Here is a 24,630-nt window from a genome sequence, read left to right on the forward strand (position 1 = left end):
CTCTGAACCCGCGATGCCCACTGTACAGTAGCACGCTGAAGCAATTCATTTCTGCAATGGACGCTATACAAATAAACGTAATATTCGATGACTTTGCACGTTTATTGTCACGCATGTGGCCGTTTCGCGGTCCTCTGGTGATAATTTCCAGAGTGGGCTTTTGGTTCACTCCACTTTCCCCGTACATTCATAAATAATAACCCCCCCCCCCCTTTCTTTCCGAAACAGCAATGCGTGTTTACAGCGCTTCCAATGGTAACAACAAAGCCTGTGTATTTAATCCGGCTTTCAAAGGCCGTCAAATCTATTTTCCTAAAACAGCAACATTTACAAGCAGGCAGCTTGGCAGGGCTTCCGTGGGTGGCGAGCGGCGGAGCAGGCCGCCCCCTCTCTCTGCCTCGCCTCCTCCTACCCTCCCACCCCCTCCATGTAATCCGCCCCCGGGGGAACCCCCTCACCAGGTGCGCTCGGCAATAGGCAATTATGTGAATAGGTGTAGCTGTCAATCACGGGGCCCTCCAGATTAGCTTTTCATATTGTAATTAGCGGTTCTGAAGCAAACCAGCCCAGGGGCTAAGGGTTTTGCCAATAAGTGACCCAGGGGTATTAATTACCGAAGGTTGAGGTGGAGGGGAAAAAATAAAAAGCGGGATCTGTGCGGCGGCGCGCGCGAGATGATTGTTTAAATTTCAGAAAAATAATAGCAGGTTGGCAGTGGCGGGCCTCCCTGGAGGGGGGCTGGTGGTACACAGAAACCCGAGTAATTAGTCAGAAGAGGGCACGGGCGCGGGCTGCAGACGTTTGTTTGTGCGAAATGAAAAGGCAAAGAGAGGTACAAAAAAAGAAATAATAAAAAATAAAAAAAACGGAGCCAGAGAGAGATAAACTGATACGAAAAAACGGGCTGAGCGGAGCGAGGCCAACTGTGATTTCTTTAGGTTTTTTTTGTTCTGTTGCTTTCTGAACTCTGTGCTGTGAGCGCTGATTAAAGCAATTAACCCGCGCAAAGAATACACATCCATCCCTGGGCCTGCGCAGAAACGCAGCAAAGAAAGGATTGTTCTTCGCGCCCTGGGCCCACGGCCCAGTGTGCGAGTCCACACCAGCATGTGGCCTCGCCCCCACCCCCAGCCCTTCACATGTGGAGTGAAGCGGTGAGGGAAGGGCCGGGGAGGAGTCAGTGATGACTGACACAGCTCCTGGAGACAAGGCATGACGCACCCCTGGCCAGTTGTCTTGTCTCCGTGTGTTTGACAACACGGCTCTGCTGGCGGTACCTCGGGGGCACGGCGGGGGCTCTTTCAAAGCACTTCCCATTCAGGCAGTCGCAGCTGGACTGGCACTGCTATCTCTCCTTTCTAAAGAGCGCCTCATCGCCTTCACTGCAGCATGAGGCGCTCTCACGGGTTTGCGCCAAAGACGCAGCGCACCTCACGGCTGGACGAGCTCAGCTGCCCTGCGGATATCTCTATAGGAAGAGGGGCAGATTTACAAGCCCCTTGTGCCACTTTTGCGTCAATTTTGCTTGTTAAAAATGACGCAAAAGTGGCACAAGGGGCTTGTAAATCTGCCCCAGAGTTTATAGTTTATATACAGTCATCATCGCGTTAAGATACCTGGCCATGCTCTTTTCATCTTCACTCTAAATAAAGTGTCAAATTACGTGCACATTTTGAGCCTACAATAATTTAGACGATCGCTGAATTTTATTTTTAATTGGTGTCTATTTCATTTAAAATTAGTTTTACTTGCATAAATATACTATTGCAGTGCTTCCCAAACCTTTTAGAACCTCGACTCAATTTTTAAAATGACAAATTATCGCGACCCACCTGCCTATAATAGACAGTTTGAATGTAACTAAAGGGTCGTGTGGTAGCGTCTTGCATTTTACAGACACCGCGGGGCAGATTTATAATTCCTGGCGCATCCCTGCAAATCAACAGGGATGCACCGGGATACTTGCGACATGCATCACAATAATTGCGCCACCACGGATGCACCACATTTACAATGCAGCGCATCATAGCGCAAGGAAACGCAGATGCATGTCGCATCTGCCGTCGTAACGTTGGCGCAGTGCTGGAGTTGTGTCGTGGGTGCAACGCAACTCCAGCACTGTGCCAACCCGGCCTATCTTTCACATGATGCGTCACACCTTATGCCTGCTTCAAGTCAAGGTTTTGACGCATCGGCGTCGGAAAAGTGACTGATCTTTTAGATTTCACTGCGTCACTTTTCCGAGGCGTTCCTGCACCGGAACGCCCCCCCCAGCGCCGGAACGCCCACATGAAACCTGAAGCAGGTTTCATGTGGCGCAGGGCTTTACAACGTGACGCATCTCCCTAGAAGCGTCACGTTGTAAATCCCCCGCAGCATGGCGCTAGGTTTATGCCGCCGCTGCGTCACAGAAGTGATGCAACGGCGGCGAAAAGTGGCGCACGGGGCTTGTAAATCTGCCCCCACATTTTCCCTCTAAAATTTGCATGGACACGCAGTTTTACTGATTTTAGATAGCACACACATGAAAATGTGTGGAAATCAGGTTTATGCAAATATGTATCATTTGTGCATCACCAAGTAAAGTGTCTTGATTTGTTTTGAATCTATTAAAATTTCTGTTTCAAGCACACCTCAGAATTCCCCCCAAAAGGCACAATTTTTTTTTTGCTTTCCTAGCTGCCAATTGGATATTTTTATTTTAGAGGTAATTACATTTTATTGTGGGTTGTAAAAAAACGACACCCTCCAGCCTTTCCTTTCCCGCTCCCTGTAACCCAGCAAGATTGTCACATAATTCACTTTAAAATCTCTCAATCTGCTGTCAGAGAAAGAAAACTAAACACTAATCCTCATGTTAATAGAATAAGCAGCAATTTGTCAGAAGAAATACCCTGATATTTGACCTCTGTCTTTAAAGCAAGACACATGTGACAAGGTAAACACAGCACTTAAAGGCATCTTTGTTTATTGCTTAAGAGCCTCTTTTGGACTCGCTCGCCATTATTGACGAGATTAGTGCTTAATTTGAGCCAGTGGTTACAGTTGGGGCGCACCGCCAATCATTTTTAGGAACCGGCACTTATTTTTCTAAAAACAAACTTTGATATAGAGCAAGTGAGAGAGAAGAGCACAACATGTGTGAGGAAGGAGGAAGAGAAATATAAAAAAAACTGGGAAAAAGAGAGAAAGCAGAGTTGAAAAAGAACCTGCAAGAGTCGGACAAGGAGGAGCGTCTGGTGGAGGATTAAAGAAGAGAAACTTGGTGGAATCAAGATTAAGCAATTTTAGTATTCAACACATCAACCCTCCATAATGCCAGCTGCACTTTTTCTTTTAACAAGCTAAGCACTAATGTAGAACCCTTTGGAGACTATTTCAGTAGCCGAATTACGACAGGACAACATGTTATGCAAGGAAAAAATGGCCAGGAGAAACTAATATATCAAATTATTTGATCAAAGGGCAAAACAAATTACCCTATCAAAAGTACATAGTCCTATTTAATTTTATAAGGAACTCATTTAAACATTACACACACCATGGAAACGGTCTTTGAAAATTCAATCATTATTTTTTTTTTTTGCACATTAAAAAACATACAAATACATAAAGACATTTTGCATCACAAACATTTATACAGTAAACCAAATCTTAGTTGCCAATACCCATTCATATCTATAACAATCAGTGCTCACACACTCAATCTGAGTAATACACTGTAAATGTAAATGTAAATGTCGGAATTTGTAAAGCGCACAGCTACCTCCACCGGAGGTGTCCCGGCGCTGTCCGTATACCGCTTAGGAACCCTTCCTGGCAAATGTCCACTCCTGGGCACCCCCCAGGTGCAGCCAGGCATCCCAGCGCTTTTGGGGCCGTTGTGGAGACTAAGCAAGCTATTGCCCAGAGTTGCAGCGTGGGACCCATGATCAGAACAGGCACTGAGGCGAGATTATCCAGGCAGGGGAAGAGACCCACCGAGGCGGGAATTGAACCCTGGTCCCTGGCCAGAGCTCTGCATAAAGGTCTGCCTGCTCTAACCATTGAGCCACACTTCTCCACTGTGAGGTAGTCCTCATTGCACACGGGTTTACAACACCTCCCTAAACAAATATCAAGTGTGCTTCTCAGAAATACAAAAATAATTCTTGTATTCAAATGGTCTCCTCCCCTCAAAGAATGTCTACGCGTTTGTGATGTAATATCATATGTCTTTATATGTATGTATTTATATGTTTTTTTATGTATAAAAAAAAGAATAATAATTGATTTTTTAAAGACCCTTTCCATGGTGTGTGTAATGTTTAAATGAGTTCCTTATAAAATGAAATAGGGCTATGTACTTTTGATGGGGTAATTTGTTATTCCCTTTGATGAAATAATTTGATATATTAGTTCCTCCTGGCCATTTTTTCCGTGCATAACATGTAGTTCTCTTACCCAGGCTTAGGAGGGTGATTTTGGTAAACCGCTGTATGTTTAAACTAGAGTACCACAGGACAGCTGTTAGCTTGCAGGTTATTTAGAGGAATGTCCAAAAGTGGTAAAGTACATGATTGGTCATGTTGCATATTTGTGAGATTAAAGGCAACTCTGAGTCAATTATTGCTCCCAGGTTTTGGACTGAATTTGAATGTGTCTCGAGGTGGGGTGCATCCATCAACAGAGACAATGAAACCCCCTGTAAGAGCCAAGGTGCACAATCTCCATATGTAGTCTACTGAGGCAGAACCGGCTGTGACTTAGAGATTTCTGAGCACAGAGGAGTCAATCTTCGTCAGAGCAGTGATTTCCTAGAAAAATAGATGCATTACCGTTGGCGAGCCCAAGCGAAGAAATACTCTGTGGAGTTTTTCAACACTCCGCAAGCTCCACGGAGTGCGGAGTGGGAAAAACTCCGCAAACGGAGCTGAGTTCACCGCCCAGACCTAATATACTTACTTTTTTATTGTAAAGGTATGCGTCTTAAAGGCATATGCGTGGTAAAGACTTGTGTGGTAAAGGCAATGCATGGTAAAGTTATTGCATGGTAATGGTAATGCGTGATAATGACTGCTTGATAAAGGTTGTTTCCCGTTTTAAACACTCACGGTAAAGGAACATTAGGCAGAAGAAAGTTCAAGCAAACTTTGCTCAGTAAAGATGTTCATGGCATAAATGCAGACTGGAGCTTGGCTTTTCGGAAGGCTAAGTCCAGTGCTTTAAATGGGCTGGTATGGAATACCAACACTTTTTTATTTTGAGATGGAGACTACCAGCACTTGTCAAGAGAAATGCAATACTTTTAATTGGAGAGTACCAGCACTTCTCAGAAACAAGCAGGTACTCTGGTACAGAGTACCTGTACTTCTATTTTTCCATTTCAAGCACTGGCTAAGTCTAAGGGCTCACATGCTAATAGCTGAAGACATACTTTACATTTTTTTGGGTCACGTCCAAGATAGAAGATTCCTTCTGTCAGTGACCTGCCGTTTTGCTTCATACTCAGCTTTGAAGTACCCCCCACTTTGGTGTTATATCCCCTTATTGAGTTACCTCCACTTTTTTCCCATTATTCAGTTCCTCTGCTCCTCAGTAGTGCTAACTGTGCCGTATTTCAAACCCCCCTTTGTCTCCTTCAGCAGCAAGGTTTGTTTGTGGTCTTTCTAGGGATTGACACTACATTGGGAGTCAATGAAGTGGGGGTTGAGTTACATACCAATTACCTTATAAAGTCCACATTTGTAAAGCGCACAATCACCCGTAAGGGTCTCTAGGCGCTGGGGGCCGTCGGGAAGATTAAGCGAGCTATTGCCCAGAGTCACATGGTGCTGGGCTAACCTGCCACCGGAGCCGGGGATCGAACCGTGGTCCCCAGATTCCAGCGTCAGTCGCCCTGGCCGCGGCGCCACACCTCTCCCGCCACACCTTATTTGGTAACTACATATTTTTCTTATCCCCGGACTTACCATTCCTCTTTCCACTCCTATAAAGGTGCAGTCCATGGCGAAAGGTTTACAAGAACCAAGACCATTTGGCCCCGAGACGTACCACCAAGTCTAGGCCAGTGTCTCTCTCTTTCTCCACTATTCCCTTCTCCAGTGTTTTGAGCTGATGCTGTGCCCCTCAGGTTCATCTCAGGGGTTAGAGGAAGGTGGGCATCGGCTTAAGAGTTACTTGCACACCACATGCACCCTGACATTATCAAACAAACACTTGTGCAGTTAATTTTCCATCCAATAATCAATCAATCCATCAACCCATCATTCAATCCATCACCCAATCAATCTGGATTTGTATAGCACTTGTAATCACCTGTGAGAGTATCCAGGTACTGAGAGTGCTGCTGATAGAGAGCTCAGTTGAACAGCCAGGTTTTGAGTCCTCTTCTGAATTCCAGCAGAGAGGAGGAGGTCCGTAGGTGAAGTGGGAGGTCGTTTCAGGACTTTGCAGCAAGATAGGAGAAGGAGCATCCTTCACTGTTGCTGTGGCTGATGCAGGTGGGTATGGGCGAGGCACAGTGAGGTAATCACAGGTGTTTGGGGGAAGGTGGAAGTTCAGTCTGTGGTTGATGTAAGCTGGTCCCTGGTTATGGATGGCTTTGAAAGTGTAGATCAACATCAAGATCAGCAATCTCTTCTGAATAGGGAGCCAGTGGAGTTTATTGGTGTGGCGGGGGGATGTCTGTTGAAGATGATGCGGAAATTTCTCCCACTAATATCTCTTCCACACAAAAAAATCATAGTCCAAGCCATGATAGGGTCTCGGCTTGATTATGCGAACGCCCTTTACCTGGGCCTTCCTAAATACCTGTTAACTAGGTTGCAGGTTGTGCCAAATGCAGCCGCTAGAGCAATCTTTGGAATGCCACGAAGGGCGCATGCGTCGGAGCTGCTTGAGAAACTCCACTGGCTTCCAATTGCCAAGAGAGTCACCTTTAAGATTTTGACTCTGGCTTTTAAGGCCCTCCATCACATTGGCCCTAAATATCTTCGGAAACGGATGGCGTTTTATGTCCCAAAGAGGTCTTTGAGATCTGCGCAACTAGCTAAAGCCACTGTCCCCTTAATCAAGCGTGCCCGTACAGGAGGCCGCTCCTTCCGTTATCTGGCCTCTCGCAGTTGGAATGAGCTTCCTTTTGCGCTGCGATCGTCGTCCAATCTGCTTGCCTTTCGTAAGGATCTAAAGACGTGGCTTTTTGCCCAGTAAAATCTGTACCACCTGAGCAGGGTACTGTGTTATGTATCTTCTTCTGATTTTCTCTTTGCCAAAGCGCCGGGACACTCTTGGGAGTAGCCGCGCGCTATAGAAGAGTCATTTTAACATAACATAACATGTGGGTCTGTTTAGGGAGGTCTAGGATTAGTCTAGGATTAGTCTCAGTTCTGTATTTGTCTCCAGGTGTTCTGTGAGTTGTCAGTAGATGGCCTTCTGGAAGGCTTTGACGGGAAAGAGCAGCAGAGTGATGTGGTAGTAGTTCTTGGGTTTGTTGGGGTTGAGGGTAGATTTCTTGAGTTGGGGCTTGATGTCTGCGTGTTTCCATTCTTCGTGGAAGGTGACCTTGGTGATGGATGTGTTGAAAATGGTGATGAGCTTGCTGTTGATGGTCTTGCTCCGGAGGTTGAAAATGTGGTGGGAGCAGTGGTCTGTGGGTTCTCCTGAGTAGACGGAGTTCTTGATGGGTGTGGTGTCTTGTGTGGTGTCTTGTGTGGTGAGCTGGTCCCAGGTGGTGGGCAGATGGGTGCGAACCTCGTTCAAAGAGGTAAAATGTTTCAGGATGTTAATGGATTGGGATTAAAAGTTTCTGTAGATGGTAGTATATCTTGTCATGGATGAAGTCCGCCAGGTGGTCACAGAGTTCCTGTGAGGGTTGATGAGGTTTTCAGTGGCTGAGGGGCTGGCAAACTCTCTCACGGTGTTGAAGAGCTTCTTGCTGTGGTTAGAGCTTGTTTTGATATGGTCGGCCAGGGCGCTTCTTATATTCTTTTTAAGGAGTTGGGGGTCCTAGTTGGGGGCTGTTTTGAATGTGATTCTGTCTGTGGACTCCTTGCCGGCATCCCACTTATTTTTGAGTAGCTTGTAGGTATCATGGTTCTTAAATTTGTAGTGTACCGACTGGCTTGCTTGGAGGATCTCTTGCAGTTGGTGGGTTTGCTGGGGTTGACTCTGTCAGCGCAGTCTGAGATCCAGGCAGAGAAGTTCTTGACTACCAGTTGTAGGTTGGTTGCGGTGTGAGAGTGGAAGTTGTTGAGGCCAGAGGTCCATTGGCACTCTGAGAACTTGTTCTAGCTGTGGTGTGAGGTGCTGGGCGGCTTGGGCCCATGCTGGGGGATTCATGGGTGAAATGAAGAATACATTATCTATAAAAGTGGTTAAGAACTGCTGAAATTGTTGAGTAAAGATGGCCAAATTACATTAATTGAATAGTATGTAGCTGACCAGTCAGCAAGACACACATGTATTAAAGGTCAGCATAGCCACCTTATTGATTATAATCTGTTGGATGTTGGGCTAGGTTATAGGCTACTTGAGGAATTTAAGTTTGTTTCAATTACACCAGAGGATTCAGCAAATGGCTCTAGAGAAAATTAAAGCTGATATGCTAAAAAAGAAATTAAAAAGCAGGTCATTAAATATTTAGTAGATGAAGTCCATAATTGGTCTCAGCCTCAGGTTGAAAAAGAAGCTGTGGCCCACCCCGGCCAAAACGTTTTCAGGCTGATCTAGAGCTTGGCTGATGGGTACTTTGGTGCAGACACAACGGAGTACCCTGTCCACCAAACTCCCAGTCCCCTCACCTCATTTAGAGATGAGTGGCCTTTAGGGGTTCCATTGAGGGAGCCCTAGTTAATGCCATCAATGCGAACCTTCCTCTAATAGCCACACTAGTGGGTTAATTTCACCATCCTCCTTATTTAGGATAGTGTAAAGTCCTATTTTTCTGTCCATCACCTCCAGGAAAAACCTGCCATGAGGACCAGAAAAAAAGCAATAATGACCAATGCATCCTGGAAGAAAACTCCCAAGTTGAGGGATCATAGCATTAGGTTTTTCAAAAACAAACTCGCACTTCGAGAGGTTGTTTTAAAAAAACAAATAATGTTTAAAGTTTGGTGGACGGTCATTAATAATGTTTGTCCAGAAAGAAGCTAAAAACATTGTTAAGGAATTATGTTAAGACTTCTAGTACATTGTTTTTAACCAAGATAAGTAGAAATTAAAAACTTCTAAGGTCCGATTGAAAAAGAAGAACAAGCATTTGCAATGCAATAGGTGTCGCATTTACGCGAGTTTGAGCTATTAACATTGCAAATAACAATGCCTTTTATTTTTGTTTTTGTTTTCATTTTAAAAACATAAATAAAAGGTATTGTTATTAAAATGCCAATAGCTTAAACTCGCGTAACTGCAAGACCTATTGCATTGCAAATGCTTGTTACCTTGTCAAGAAGGTGAGATTTCCTGCCCGTAGGGGCAATTTTGCAGCCGCCTGGCATTGTCTTGCTATGCAACCTGTCCTAGGTACCATGTATTATGATAGTTTATGATGGTAGTTTTACTATCAGGTATGTCTGTTGGTTACACGTTTTTATCTTATTTCTATTAGTTTACTTTCTTTTGTCTCCTGGGAGCTTAACATCACCCTCTCATCGTCTGTATGGGAGGTGAGCCATTGAAATCACCCAAAATGTGCCAGAAAACACCTGTTTTGGCTGTTATATGGACCACAATATGGATATTGTAAGCAATAGGTCAGTTTGACAGCTATCAAAGCCCAGACCTAAAAGAGGCACCCTATTGTGGATTACAAATTCAAAAAGAGTAACAAACTAACTTCTACCAAGCCTTCAATGGGAGAGCTTAACCACACTGCAGGACCAGGGAATAGCAGTCAAGGGCTATCTGGGGACACCCGCAGAGGTCATTCCCGCAGAATCTCGACAAGCTTCTCCATCCACAAGCTTTACACCTACAATGGTCTCTGGTCAACAAAGGGCAAATGCTGCGGTGATACAAGGGTGCATCAGGTGTCCTTCAGCCAACACCACAGTGAGTCTTGAACATGGCAGACAAAGATATGTGACTGAGTCATGGTGACAACCTTGTGGATGTCACCCCCAGTGTTCAGTCGCTGGGACCACAGACAGGCAGGATGACAAGCACAACAATGCAGAGGGAGTGCTCTATCTGCTGGTACAAGAAGGTGTGTGGGTGGGGGCCAAGACTATAAAGAAGAATATACCCATACAAAACTCCCGGTTCACGTAGGAAGTCCAGTGTAGCTCAAGGGAGTTTTACTAAAAAATCTCATTATGCCTTCATTCAGCACAATGTGTTAAGCCACACAGTACAACATATACCTGCATGCCACACCATCACATCTCTCTCTACTACAGGAGCGAATACCACAACATACTCACTACTGCACCATTTAGTACACCATCCACTTTACCATATCCGTCACCAGCACATCTTTCAACATCACACCAAACAAAACCAGATCATGGTTGGGAACAACCACTGGCGCAATGAAAATAAAGGTAAATATTTACGTTCTGGCCCTTAGCACAACCTCTCTAGGAAAAGTTCAATTGTCGATGTTTGCAGGAACGGCCGATATTAATGAATGCATGTATATGGTATGTGTGAAGAGAGAACCGAGCTGGGTCACAGGGGAGCGCTGTACATCACGCATGGTGGTGGGAGACCATGATGGTACTCAATAAGTGGTACCTACACAATTGTCTTACAGTTCACGTTTTTTTTAGAACCGTGAGATGAAGCAATTTGTCCAGAATAACACAATGTTATGTCAGGCGCCGAGGCTCGGCTTCAAACCGAGGTTCCCGGATTCCAAAGTAGGCAGATCTAGGCACTAGCACCATCTCCTTGATTCCCATCTGGCACTGGGCATCGAGCAGGAGACACGTTTCTTTGGCTCATGCGTGCCCTAGGGTCTGAAAGGTATCGCCTGGATTCCTCCTGCACCCCTGGTTAATTACCCTTAAAACACCCAGATCTCCCACTCCTGCCCACAGGTCCAGTCAGAAGCAGAGCGGCGAGAGCTCCAGCCCGACAGGAAGTTAACTGCAAACCCGGGCACAACTAGTCATTGGCCTCGTGTGTCAAGGGAAACTGAGACCGCACAAAAATGTACTCTACAAACCAGTCAGTCACAAGGCACTGCAGCCACAGGCGTAAGATCAAAGGCAACACAAAGGTCACCGCGGAGCTCATCAAACAGCGGTGTCAGGGTTACATTTAATATGCTGCTTCTCATCAGAAACTAAAGGGGGTGGTTCATCCATTAGAAAAACAAGCGTGTGCCCCTCGCGCTGAAAGTAAAAAAAAAATAGTTTGGAGAGGAGGAGGCAGCATGGGGAGGGGAGAGACGAGGGGGCCTGCTCTTGTTTCCCTTGCGGGAGTGGGCAGGAACCATGTGTTAATTACAAACAGATGGTTTCAAAGCTCGCTCCCGCAAGGGAATCGCCAAACGTGCACGGGTTGCCATTGAAAGCGATGTAATGCTTGCAAGTTTTGGAACCAAAAACGGAATCGATTCCTAAAGGTCTCCTCTTATGCAGCGCATGCGTGCTCTGTAGGTGAGATCTAAAAAAGAGGGGACTGTTAAAATCTGGCAATTTATGGCGAGAAAAAGCGAAAGACCCTGCATGACTATCCGGTTTCTTACAAATCTATATAGGATCTGTGCGATTAGACAAAATAAACTACGGGATTGGTGTCCAGACTGATTCCAGACACCCCCAAATGAAAGGTTAGTCTGTAGACCAGCTAGTTCACAGTGCCACTATGAGCCCCTTTTACCAAGGAGTAAATAGTTTCTGGCAACTATCGAACATGATATCCCTGACCCCTCGGGGATTGTGGAAACAGTACAGTACTTTTTGCTCCATCACTCGTGCTTACTTTTTCTCAGAGAGATACACAGAACAAACTGTGGGGACGTTTTCAATAAGTATTTATTGAACCAGCATCAATTTAGTATAAAATATATGTACTGCAACAACCATTAGACATAAACAGATATATATGGTTATGAGCACCAATAGAGTAAAGGAAAGGAAGAATTATACCATAGTGCTAAAACAATGAACATATGCAGGCATATAGATACATAACAATCTAAAAGCGTACTCCTACTATGACAAACCCTAACTAGATGTACCTAAATGAATCCTCTTAAGTTATAGCCAACCCCATTACCTGATGTGGGAGAGCGAAGAACCCTGTCTTTGACTCGAGATGGACACCCACGAGGGATGTCAGATCACTGCGTGCTGGAGTGTCTGCGAGCAGGAACCTCAGCGTCTCGCCTCAGTGTGTCAGCATGGAAGTCTTTCTCGTCTGGTTTGCCCAGTGAAGATGTAGTGCTTATATACCTGAAATTCTAACCCGTTATTACAGCACACCTCTTATCCCACAAAGTCCTTCAAATCATAGCAACAATAGAACAAATAATAGGGCTCTTGAAGAATTTCTTGTCCTCTTTTATTCTTTTCAACTCCAATCCCCAAAAGCCAACGCGTTTCGCCGAGGTTAACAAAAAACAAACAGCTTCATCAGGGCTTGCTCTGTCTTTTCTGTACCTTCCTCCTGAGATTCTCGTTTCTAATCCTTATTTCTCTGCCAGTTTTCCGGCTTCTGCAAAGTCCCTTTTCACCTCTTTCGTGAAGTAATTACTTTCTCCTCCCAATTTAATATTAAGCGGGGCAATCTGTCGTCGGTTGTCATGCACTCCACTCCCTTTATAAATGAAGTCCGCCTCTTTCTCTTGTTCCGTATCGCCGAGTGCAATCCTTACTGTCACACTGCCACCCGCTCTCTATTGTAGGTCTCCTCCTCGTAACTTGGACCCTGAAGCCCGAGTGCAGGAGAAAGTAATTACTTCACGAAAGAGGTGAAAAGGGACTTTGCAGAAGCCGGAAAACTGGCAGAGAAATAAGGACAATAAATTCTTCAAGAGCCCTATTATTTGTTCTATTGTTGCTATGATTTGAAGGACTTTTTGGTGTGCTCTATTAACGGGTTGGAACGTCTAGTCAATCCTAGGATTGTAGAGGGAGAAGTGGGGTGTTCTCTTCTCCAAAATTCATTACAAGCGCCCAAGAGATTGAGAAGGGAGTATACAAATTGTAGAGTGAATCATTCCATGAGCGCCAAAATTCTCCTTGAAAACACCCAAAGGTTTGTTCTTATATACCTGAAAGATACCCTCAAGGGTTCTATGTAGAAGTGTACTGTGGGCATGTTGGGAAAGGATGACGATAGAGGTGACCCTTATATAGAGTTAATATGAAGGTGGTAATCCTGCTGTGATACTGATAATCCTCATGCATAATACGTGAGGCTAGTTTTCAGAGAAAACCACACAACAGTCATGTAGTACCTAAGTAGGTAAAAGGTCAGCGCCTAACCTGTTATGTAGAAAAATAGTAGGAAAGAAAAGGGTGTGTAACTACCTAGGCCAATATTGGGGTAAGTTGGGGTTCATATTAATGAGTTATTTCAAGTAACTATAACTTAAGTGGAAGAGTGTGTTGCACTACTGTTTTTAAACTGTTAATCTTGGAGGAATAGTTATTTTACCTCACTCTTTGTGGATTCCACCACAGAGGCGCCATTTTGGTTTAGTTGTGCTCTAGAGGTTGGAATCTAGCTTTATGTCAGAAGATTTATTGTGGGCATATACATGGGGCCATACTGCAAATGTTCAGTGGCTCTATCTGCCACTAATTTGAAAGTTTTTTCAAAGTCAACAATGTAAAGCTGCTATTTTGGAAGAGGTCTGCAAACTGGGGGGCGGCCCCCCCCCCCCCAGTGGGCCTTAACTGATCCCGGGGACTGAGGGGTGCCAGGCTCTGGATAAAAGAAGCATGATAGCACTGCTTTGTATTAAGCTGAAAACAAATGTTCAGCAGTTAGCCACTCTGTAATGGGCCATTACTAACATCCTTTGTCATTTATATCCGGCTGGGAGTATGTGTCAAAAGGGAATGGACTCCATATATTTCTCCAACATCTTCGCCCACCATTTCAGATACTGTGGATACTTTTGCACATTAGTAAGGCCTAGCTAACCAGAATAGCATGTTTGCCAATCAAGTATTTGAAAGCATTTTTAAAAGATTTAACATAAGAGTAATGTTGAAATTCATGTAAAAATATTTAAACATTGCAAATGTAATAGAATCGTTGTGAAAAAGTCTGGGGAGGGCCAAATTTTCTTTTTTTTTATAGTGGGAGCTCGGCATTAAAAAGTTTGAAGACCACTGTAGTGGGGCAGTGGAGTATTTCACTACTATTTTTACATTTTTTAATAATGGGGAATAGTTGTTTTACCTAACTCTTTGTATATTCCACAACAGAGGCGCCATTTTGATGTAGTTGCGCTCTAGTGGTTTGAATCTAGGTCTACTTCAGAGCTTAATTTAAGGCATATATATGGGGCCATGCTGCCAACTCTGCTGTAATTTGAAAGTTTTTTAAAGGTGACAATTTGTATTCTTTTCCTGTATTTGTAAAGCTGCCATTAGGGGGAGAAGAGCGTTGAACTACTGTTTTTAAATTTTTTATCTTGTAGGAGTAGTTGTTTCACCTCACCGTCTGTAGATTCCATCACAGAGGCAGCATTTTGGTTTAGTAGTGCTCTAGTGGTTTGAATTTAGCTCAACGTCTGAGCTTCATTTTTGGGCATATAAATGGGGCCATGCCGGGGGCATGCAGCGTACACGCGCTGTAGGTGCACCACTGGCACGCCAAGCTCATCTGTGCCCATACGATATACAACCTTTACAACGCAACTTTTACAACGCACTACCATTACAACGACACTTTTACAACGCAACATCCATTACAACGCATGCATTTACAACGCAGTCATTACAACGCATGACACTACAACGCACACCACTACAACGCATACCATTACAACACAGTCATTACAACGCATACCATTACAACGCATAGCATTGCAACACTTATACCCTTACACTATCCAACACTTACCCTACTGTTGCACCCCCTGGAGTTAGAATAGTAAATTTTACCCCTACACTATCCAACACTTACCCTAATGTTGCACCCCCGGAGTTAGAATAGTAATTTTTACCCCTACACTATCCGACACTTACCTTACATGCAATGCAATGTAATGCGTTGTAATGGTATGCGTTGTAAATGTAGTATGCGTTGTAGTGGAATGCGTTGTAAAGGTAGTTTCAAAGAATTCGTTGTAATGGCATGCGTTGTAATGGTGTGCGTTGTAATGGATGTTGCGGTGTAAAAAATGCGTTGTAAAGGTAGGTGTTGTAAAAGTATGCGTTGTAACGTCATACATCCGCCCATACACATCCAGATCGCATCCACCGCCAGCCATGCTGCCACTCATTTAAGACAGGACTTCCCTTCTCAGGTATTTTGTATGGAAGAACTGATTCAACTACAAAGTATACCATGTGACTTTCAATTTAATTTAAATTTTAATTCTAGTAACTAGTATGTGTGTCCATCTTGTAATTTCACATTTGGTTCCTCTAACCCCAGTCAGCACGTGTCTCGTAGCACTATAGTTAATTTTCCAACAATGAATACTTCTCACTATGATGCTTCTAAAGTTACTTCATTCTCTGCTTGCCTCATTAACTACAAATCCCTTCCCAAACATGCCTTAGATAGTTTTAATTCCCTTCTTGAAGATAGATGGGACTTCAGGTGCCTCACAGAAACTTGAGTGAAGGATACATCTAAATCTGATATTGCACTAGCTATCCCCCCAGGTTTTCTAATTCAACATATAAACTGGGCGGTTAAAATGGGAAGTAGAGTAGAAACAGCGTAAAGATTAGTCTTTTCATGTTCGATTTAAAAATTGACTGATGTTGGAAACGTAGAAGGATTGTCCTTTTCAATTAACTTGGCTGGCACCTTCTTGTTCTCTATCTGGTGCCCTAATTTATAGGCCTCCAGATTGCCATATTCATTCCTTCCAACAACTTGCTGATGTAGTAGCCATTACTGTTGCTTCAATATTCTAATTTTATAGTATTAGGTGATTTTAATCTACATGTAAATGATTTGAATTGTAATGCAGCCAATCAATTTGAAGCTGCTTTAGAAGGTTTCAATTGAAAACAATTAGAAAATGGCTATTTAAAATCATGACCTCTTTTCTCTTTCCCACTGCCCTAGAAAATAAACTTACTCCTTTGGCCAAAACTATGTGACAAACGTTCAAATTTCTTTTTTCAGAAAATGTAAACAATATATGCTCAGTTTTTAAGTCAAACCCCGATTGATAATCTTGATGCCTCAAGCTTGCCTTCTGGTTCTCTGTTATTATTTTACAATACCATATCTCTTGAGGATTCAGCAAAAAAAACTTGCCAAGTACAAATCTGGATCCCCTTTAGATCAATGCCTTCTGACATCTTAAAGTTACTCTCCATGTCTGTGAATCCTATCTTGATTTGGAGTCTGCAATGGTTCGCAAGAGTTGGAAACAGACTCTTCTGTTTCCATTAATAAAGGAGCCAAATGCTGATCCAAATATTCTAAGCAATTTCAGACCAGTATCACTTTTGCTGCCCTGTGGCGAAAATGCAGGAGAAGTTAGTTAATAAACAACTAACCCAGGAATCCAATCATATTTTGCAGGACTCTCAGGTTGGATTTAGTTCAGTTTTAAGTACTGAAGCTGCCTCATTAGAAGTCACAGAGATTAATAAAGACAATCTCGACCAGAATTCCTCTGCGACGGCGGTCCTATTCGACTTAACATCCACTTTTAATAGGGTCTCTCATTCAATTTGATTAAATAGGCTAAGAAGGTTTACACCTTGACTTGGCTGAAATCATTTTTCAAAGACAGGACGTAGACTGTTTATTTTCTGCTTGTGCATCCACTCCAAAACCTCTACGATATGGAGTCCCACAGGGCTCCGCACTGAGTCTCACTCTTTTGATTATATACCTGGAACCGTTGGTGAGTCTCGTTAAATAGTGGTACGCAAACAAATGATGGACGGAATGCAGACTAAATCATACATTCACCCCTAGTCAAGAGATTTGGCTTACATCCATCGTTCTTCTGCTCACTACGCCATCGCAGTTTGGACCCAGCTATATGCAAATCAGTCTTGACCCTGTGCCTCATGGGAACAGTCCAGTCCGAACTGCCAAGCCATGTCCTCCCAGGACTGGAAACAAGCATCCTTGGACCGGTTTCTGGGTATTACCCTTCATCAGTCAGGCTAGCTTGAATCCAGTGGCAAAGTGCGCAAGGGACCCAGGTCTGGGCATACCCATCGCATTTGGGGCGATAAGTGATACACAAACAAATGATGGACGGAATGTAGAATGAATTATATATTCACCCCCAGCCAAGAGATCTGGGATAAATCCATTGTTCTTGTGCTCACTACACCACCCCAGTTTGGACACGGTTATATGCAAATCAGTCTTGACCCTGTGCCTCATGGGAACAGTCTAGCCCGAAATGCCAAGCCAGGTTCACCATGGACTGGAAACAAGCTTCCTGGGACCGGTTTCTGGGTATTACCCTTCATCAGCCAGGCTAGCTTGAATCCAGTGGCAAAGTGAGCAAGGGACCCACGTCTGGGCATACCCATCCCACTTGGGGCGAAAAGGGATACGCAAACAAATGATGGACGGAATGCAGAGTAAATCATACATTCACCCCCAGTCAAGACATCTGGATTAAATCCATTGTTCTTCTGCTCACTACGCCACCCCAGTTTGGACCCAGCTATATGCAAATCAGTCTTGACCCTGTGCCTCATGGGAACAGTCCAGCCTGAATTGCCAAGCCAGGCCCTCCCTGGACCGGAAACAAGCATCCTGGGACCGGTTTCTGGGTATTACCCTTCATCAGCCAGGCTAGCTTGAATCCAGTGGTAAAGTGAGCAAGGGACCCACGTCTGGGCATACCCATCCCAGTTAGGGGAAAAGTGCTACGCAAACAAATGATGGACGGAATGCAGAATAACTCATACATTCACCCCCAGTCTAGAGATCTGGGTTAAATCCATCGTTCTTCTGCTCACTACGCCACCCCAGTTTGGACCCAGCCATATGCAAATCAGTCTTGACCCTGTGCCTCATGGGAACAGTCCAGCCCGAGCTGCCAAGCCAGGTCCTCCCTGGACTGGAAACAAGCATCCTGGGACCAGTTTCTGGGTAATACCCTTCATCATCCAGGCTATCTTGAGTCCAATGGAAAAGTGAGCAAGGGACCCACGTCTGGGCATACCCATCTCACTTGGGGCGAAAAGTGATACTCAAACAAATGTGGGCCTTGCGTGTATTCTCAGATGCTGACAATACTCAACTTCTCCAGTCTTTTCAGGAGTATAATGTGGAGGTGCTGATTTCATTTACATAGTGTCTAAAGTTAGTGGTTAACTGGATGGACAGGAATTGTCTCAAATTAAATTTTGATAAAACAGAGATTGTTTGTTTGGGACAAAATGCTCCTCAGATTCTAGCAATTCGTGGCCAGCCGAGCTTGGGTCTCCTCCCACACTCACTGCAACAGTAAGAAATGAAGGTGTCAAATTTTATACTAATCTTTTTTTTTTTAACCTCAAATTAAGGCTATTTCCTCTTGCTGTTTTTTTCAATGCGCAACTCTTTACATATAATTTTGTGCATGGTCCCAGAACACACTTGAAAGTTTATTGTTCACACTATGGTAAACTCTAGACTTGAGTATGTGAACAGTCTCTCTGTAGGCCTTCCGACTTATCTGATCCAGCACAGATTGTTCAAAATTAAGATTCTCATTTAAATTTGAAAATTCTTTTTTTGATAATCACATTATTTGCGACAATTGCATTGGCTGCCTAAATTTAAGTGCATTCAGTTTAAGGCACTAACTCTTGCCTGTAGAGCGTTTGAGCAGAAAATACCTCTCTGAATAAGGGAGATATTTAAACCTTTTCACCAGGTCAGAACTCTGAGAACGAATAATTCCAAACTGCTGCAAGTTACCAGGGTACATAAAAGCTAGAAGAGGGGGAATATCATTTGTTTTCCTTACATCCAAACTCTGGATTTCTCTTTCCCTCAATTTGCGTTTGACCCCTTCTCAAGCTATTTTGAAAAGGAATCTTCAAATACTCAATTTCGGTTGCATGTTTTACTGGACAGTTTACTTTCAGAAGCAGCTGTGCACTTTTCAAATTGTATTGTATTGTATGCTGGTAGCCCCTTTTTAGCCAGGGATGGGGAGGTGTTCTTTATTGAAAAAGACAGCGAGCTTTCCAGAATGGAGCCTTCTGGTAGATTAGTGTCCCTTCGATTTCCACTGCTTCCTCTCACCTAATGCAGGAGAATGGGATTGCCAGCATGCCCAGGGCTCTCTCCACCTATAGCTTGTTCTGTACAGCATTCAAGCAGGTTAGCCACTAGAAAATCCTATGATCATCTTTGGTCATCTTTCTCTGTATGGTGTATGAACACATTCCTAAACCCTACTGCTTGTGAATCTTAGATGGATCCTTCAATTTTTACAGGATGTTTTTGACAAGGGTCTAGCTGTTGGGCAGTTAGTGGACTGTGGGGTCCTTCTGTGATGGATTTTTGGGTTAAAGACTGCTGAAGAGCTTTTGTTTGATGAGGCCAACTCTTAAGTTGATTTACCCTTCTTGGGACCTTCCTTTGGTTCTGCCAAAAGCCACCTACAAGGATCCCAGGTGATTCCAATGGGGAGCGACGCAAGTTTCCCAATCCCCTTGAGACTTACTCTGGGTGTACAGAAGAAGACACTGCTCCGGTGGCAAATCCCAGGGGGACGGGACTTGGAATGGAAAAAGCATGTGGAGTCATAGGATGCAGTGGCTCATATACTCAATTGCAACACTGCAGCAGGCGTTCACACCAGTCTGATGAATAGTATCGGCAGATATGTTATCTATAAACAAACAAATAATAAGGCTTTAGTCTAATATTAGCTATAGTCTTTAACACCTTGCCTGCTAAGGCAATTCCCGCTGGGTGCTGAAAGTCTTAAAAGCTTATTGTTCATGACAAGGTCAGCTCGTCATAGGCACAGGTCCAGTAAACTGCATGACGAGCTGACCTTGTCATTAGCATAGAAGGGGTTAAGGTATCACCTCACAAAAGCTTTTATAGCTCAACCAACCTTTAGTTTTGTTGTCAGTAGTTTTTAGATAGTCCATAGAGGCTCTTCATCAAAGTTTCAAAACTGTAGTAAGTATGATTCCAGCATCAAACCTACAATGTAATTTGGACTGGTTTAGCTTCACCCAAGTCCTTTCTAGCAGAGTCCTGCAAACAGAAAGTACAAATTGAACAAAAACACTGGTTGCCTTGTCTACAATTTTGATGTTGTGACTGAGCTCAGTGCAGAGGAAAATCAAATCTGTTAATGCGTTTCTACTTTTCTTCTTGATTGTCCATCCAGGTGTGGGACAGATGCGGGATGACCTTTGCGGTGAGGTCGAGATAAAAGGAACAAGAGAGCTGGCAAAACAGAGTCCTGCAAGCCGGAAAACCAGTAAGTTGCAAGCAAGGTGGCTAAGCGAAGGGGAGGAGTGTTGAAGGTCTTTAAATAAGACTGCTTTAGAACGTTCATAAAGGTCATATTCCATTGTTTGTAACAAGGAACAGGTATGGATAATTAACTGGATGAAATTGCCTTCTAGAGGGTGTTTTAGAATGTTCACAAAGGCCGCTGTCAAATTGTTTATAGCAAGGAACAGGTGCAGATGATTCATTTGATGAGGCTGCCTTCTAGAAGGTGTTTTAGAATGTTTACAAAGGTCGTATTCTAATTACTTAAAGCAGAGATCAGGTGCAGGCGATTCATTTGAGGAGGGCTGTCTTCCGGAAGGTTCACATTGAGGTAATTTATGCCGGTTGCTTGATGCTTATTGTGGTGTATTTCCTGGATGTCTCTGTGGTCCCTGAAACCTGACCTTGCATGTGCATGGTACAACATCTGTAAAAGCTTGGGAACACCAGCTGCAGTTACCTATTACCAACAGCTTGTAATATGGTCAAAGGTCAGGGCACAAGATGTTGGTTCATTCTTAAGTGGTGGTAGGAATGATGTGAATCATGCAGGTATATGGTGATAGCCCAGAGAGGCGAGCTGTGGCAGGAATCCTGACAGGTTCTCAAAGCCTTACAATCCCATCCCTTTAGCCTTTGGAAGCGATAGACTTGAAGCTTCTTTATTTGAAAGTATGCCTTTTGGTGGCTATAACTTCAGCATGTAGAAGTGGAGAATTGATTTCTTTGTCTTTTAAGCCCTCTTATTTAACACTCTTTCCAGATTGACACATTTCTAAATTAAGCCTGGTTTCTGTCCTAAAGTAATGTCTTCTTCTCATCAGGACACTAAATAATTTTGCTTTCTGTTTTTCCTTGAGCTTTCTTCTACTATTGAAGGAGAGACTCTACATACTTTGGATGTATTAAAGGCTGTGAATATGTATTCGTCCAGGCCACAAAGCTAAATACAGTTTGAAAACGTTTGTAAATGTTTGTGTTTTTATCCAGGACAACAGATTTTTACTCAAACCTTAAGAAGATGTATTTGAATGATCATTTACATTGTTTATGATTTACAGGACACAGCCTCACAGGTAAAGTACAGGGTAGGTCTAACCAGAGAATGACTGCCTCAAAGGCTTATGCTTGTGGGGCTTCTGCTTTGGATATAAGCAAATTTGCTACTTGGGCTTCACCATCTACCCTTGTTTCTCATTATAAATTGAATGTGGGAAGTGTTGAATCCTTGAATTTTGATTCAAGTATTGGTGGATGCTGTACTCTGAGCACTTATATTTCCTACCTTTTGCATTAACCCCTTGCATGCTCGTGACGGCCGGGTGCCGTCACGCATCACGGTGGGCGTCTGCGGAGGACGGCCCCCGGCAGTCCAAATCCCGCCCACTAATTAAAATGCCCGCACAGCGCAAAAATTCACGCCGCATGCAAGGGGTTAGACTTTGCATTACTCAGGAGTTTGTTATTGTACTAATTAGGTTGTGTTTATTAGCTCTTATGGATCATCATATAGTAGCTGTGGTACAAGAAAATGGTTTGAGGAGGTAATGAGCCAATTACTTACCGGTAATCAAGATTACCGGAAAGTAATTGAATCATTACAGCGCTTAGAAATGTATGTGGGTTAAAACTGCTTGTCGTATCTAAAAAGCTGTTTGCCTCAAGAGAAACAGTCATGGCAACCTGAAAATGAAAAAACATTTGTTTTAGCAGAAAAAAAAGAAACAATGAGAACAATGAATAGATTAGTTCATGATTTTATTATTTTATCAAGTGTAAAGTTTAACGCCATTTAACTACATATAAATGCTTTATAGAGAGACAATTCTTTAAATGTACTCTGGGTGCTTTGTCTGTTAAAAATGCATTTCTATAACTCTAGGGTGGGCTAGTGTTTGTGTGGAATATCAACATTACACAGCCCACACTGTATTTCCACATGTTTTTCCCCCCAAGAAATCAATAGATTTTGTGGTGCACCTATTATTACTGGTATTTTCGAGAGAGTGGCTCTTTGGGGAGATCCTCTTTCGGAGAAGTCTGGATGATTGACAGAGTGTCAGAGTAGGACTGATTGTGAGACTGTGAAATATAAACAACTGACCTTCAGAAGCAGAGAAGACGGACTAATGGAGCATCTTTCCTTCCACTGGGAGCCTTCTTCACCGAAGGGCCTTGCTCCTGACTGCCTTTGCAGGATTGACAAGTGGGATAGAAGTTGAAGAATCGAGGTTTTCACACAAAAAAAGTATTATTTCCATGGGAAATAGCTTTGAGCTTCCTCTAGGATCTGATCCCACCAAAAAAATCTCACCAGCAGACGAGGCTGTTTACATTATTTTTTGCCCACTCGCCGATGGGTAAAAAGACTTGTATAAAGGACTCGTCGTTTTATGACAGATTGAAATCCCGGCACTTGTTTTATTATTCCTTTTACCACGCGATCACTATTGTTGTTTAATATCCTTTTAAACTTTGTACAAATGAAATGCATCTTTTATGATCTGTGATCGAAATAAAGATTTCTTGAAAGTTTCTACTTGCATGCAATTCTTTGTCCCTATTCAGGCCCTTCCTTTCATTTTGTACATGTGATTTGCCAGGGTTTGATGAAGGAAGCTGTGGCATGTGTAGTAGCATCCATGATAGGTGTACTAATCTTGTGCAGTGCAGGCCTGAGGCAAAGCAGATCTACAAGGGCCCACGAAGAGAACACGGCAGGGAATCAACCTTCACATGCAAAAAATACTTTGCGCTGAAAAGTTGACCCAAGTGCATTGAGACTTTAGGTGATATTTATCGCACATGATAAATAACCCTACTACCTGGTACCTAAATTATCGAGTGTGATATATGCCACCTATTACAAGTTGGGTGATAAAGTGCGAATTTCTGTGTTTAAGGCACGAAAATCCGTATGGTACAGAAATACCGTATGGTTTTCCCCTGTTAAATTTTGAGAGGTTTGACCTGCTGAAATGTAACGATTGTTGAGTTATTTAACACATCCGATAACTATTACAACTTGGAATTCAAAGGGCTTATGCACGGGTTGGAATTAACCGCTCACTTGGCAACTGGCAAATTGTGAGATACACCTTGCGCCTGGTCATCACATGCATGTGTGTATTGGGAGGTGTACCTCAAATACAAAGGTCATGCATGATCCTTTCCTCTTATCTTTGCTTCTCAGATCAATGCTTAGCATTACACTGCATAGAACATTTTTTGCAAGAGTGTGGTCCATGACATGTTATGTTAAGTTATGTTACTGTGGATTTATAGAGCACGAGTACACCAATAGGCTCCTTTGGGCTAAGGTAACAATGATCTGAATACTGTCCCGGAGTTAACCATATGCTTATTTAACCCCTTGCATGCTCGTGACGGAACCATTCCGTCACGAGCCAAGGTGGTGCTGTGCTGGTGACGGAATGGTTCCGTCACGGCCCGGCTGCCGCACCTGCGCGGTGCTGATTACGCACCTGCGCTGAGCGTTCTATTAGGCGGGCGGGGCCGTGACGGAACCATTTCTTCACAAGCACAGCGCCACTGCGGCTCGTGACGGAGTGGTTCCATCACAAGCATGGCTGCGCCGCGCGGCCCCCTTCCCCCCTAGCACCGCGGCGGAATTACCGCTGCGGCCAAGGGGTTAAAGAGCATTGTTTTTAGCAGCTGCCTGAACTTTGCATGCAATGGATCTGATTTTTGGGGGGAAAGGGGTTCTATATATGAGGACACACACCGCAAGTCTGGCACCGCCTGTCCTTTTCCTTTTGAATTTTGGTTCCATCAGGAAATTCAGGGAGACAGATCTTAGATTGCGGTTTAGTGTGTGCCTCTGGATTTTGGAAGATATGAGTGAATGTTGGACTTTTGCCATGCAGAAATTTAAAGATGATACAGCCTGTTTTGAATATGGACCTCTATGCTACTGGGAGCCAGTGTAGCTTTTTCCTCACTGGACTGATGTGACAATGTCTGGGCATTTGAAAAACTAGCCTGGCTGCTTGATTCTGCATTATCTGTACGCTCGCTTGAGACCCACTGGGAGATTCAGAGGGCATTGGTGTA

Source organism: Lissotriton helveticus, chromosome 2_1 (assembly GCF_964261635.1).
Source record: "Lissotriton helveticus chromosome 2_1, aLisHel1.1, whole genome shotgun sequence".
In the NCBI taxonomy this organism is placed as follows: Eukaryota; Metazoa; Chordata; class Amphibia; order Caudata; family Salamandridae; genus Lissotriton; species Lissotriton helveticus.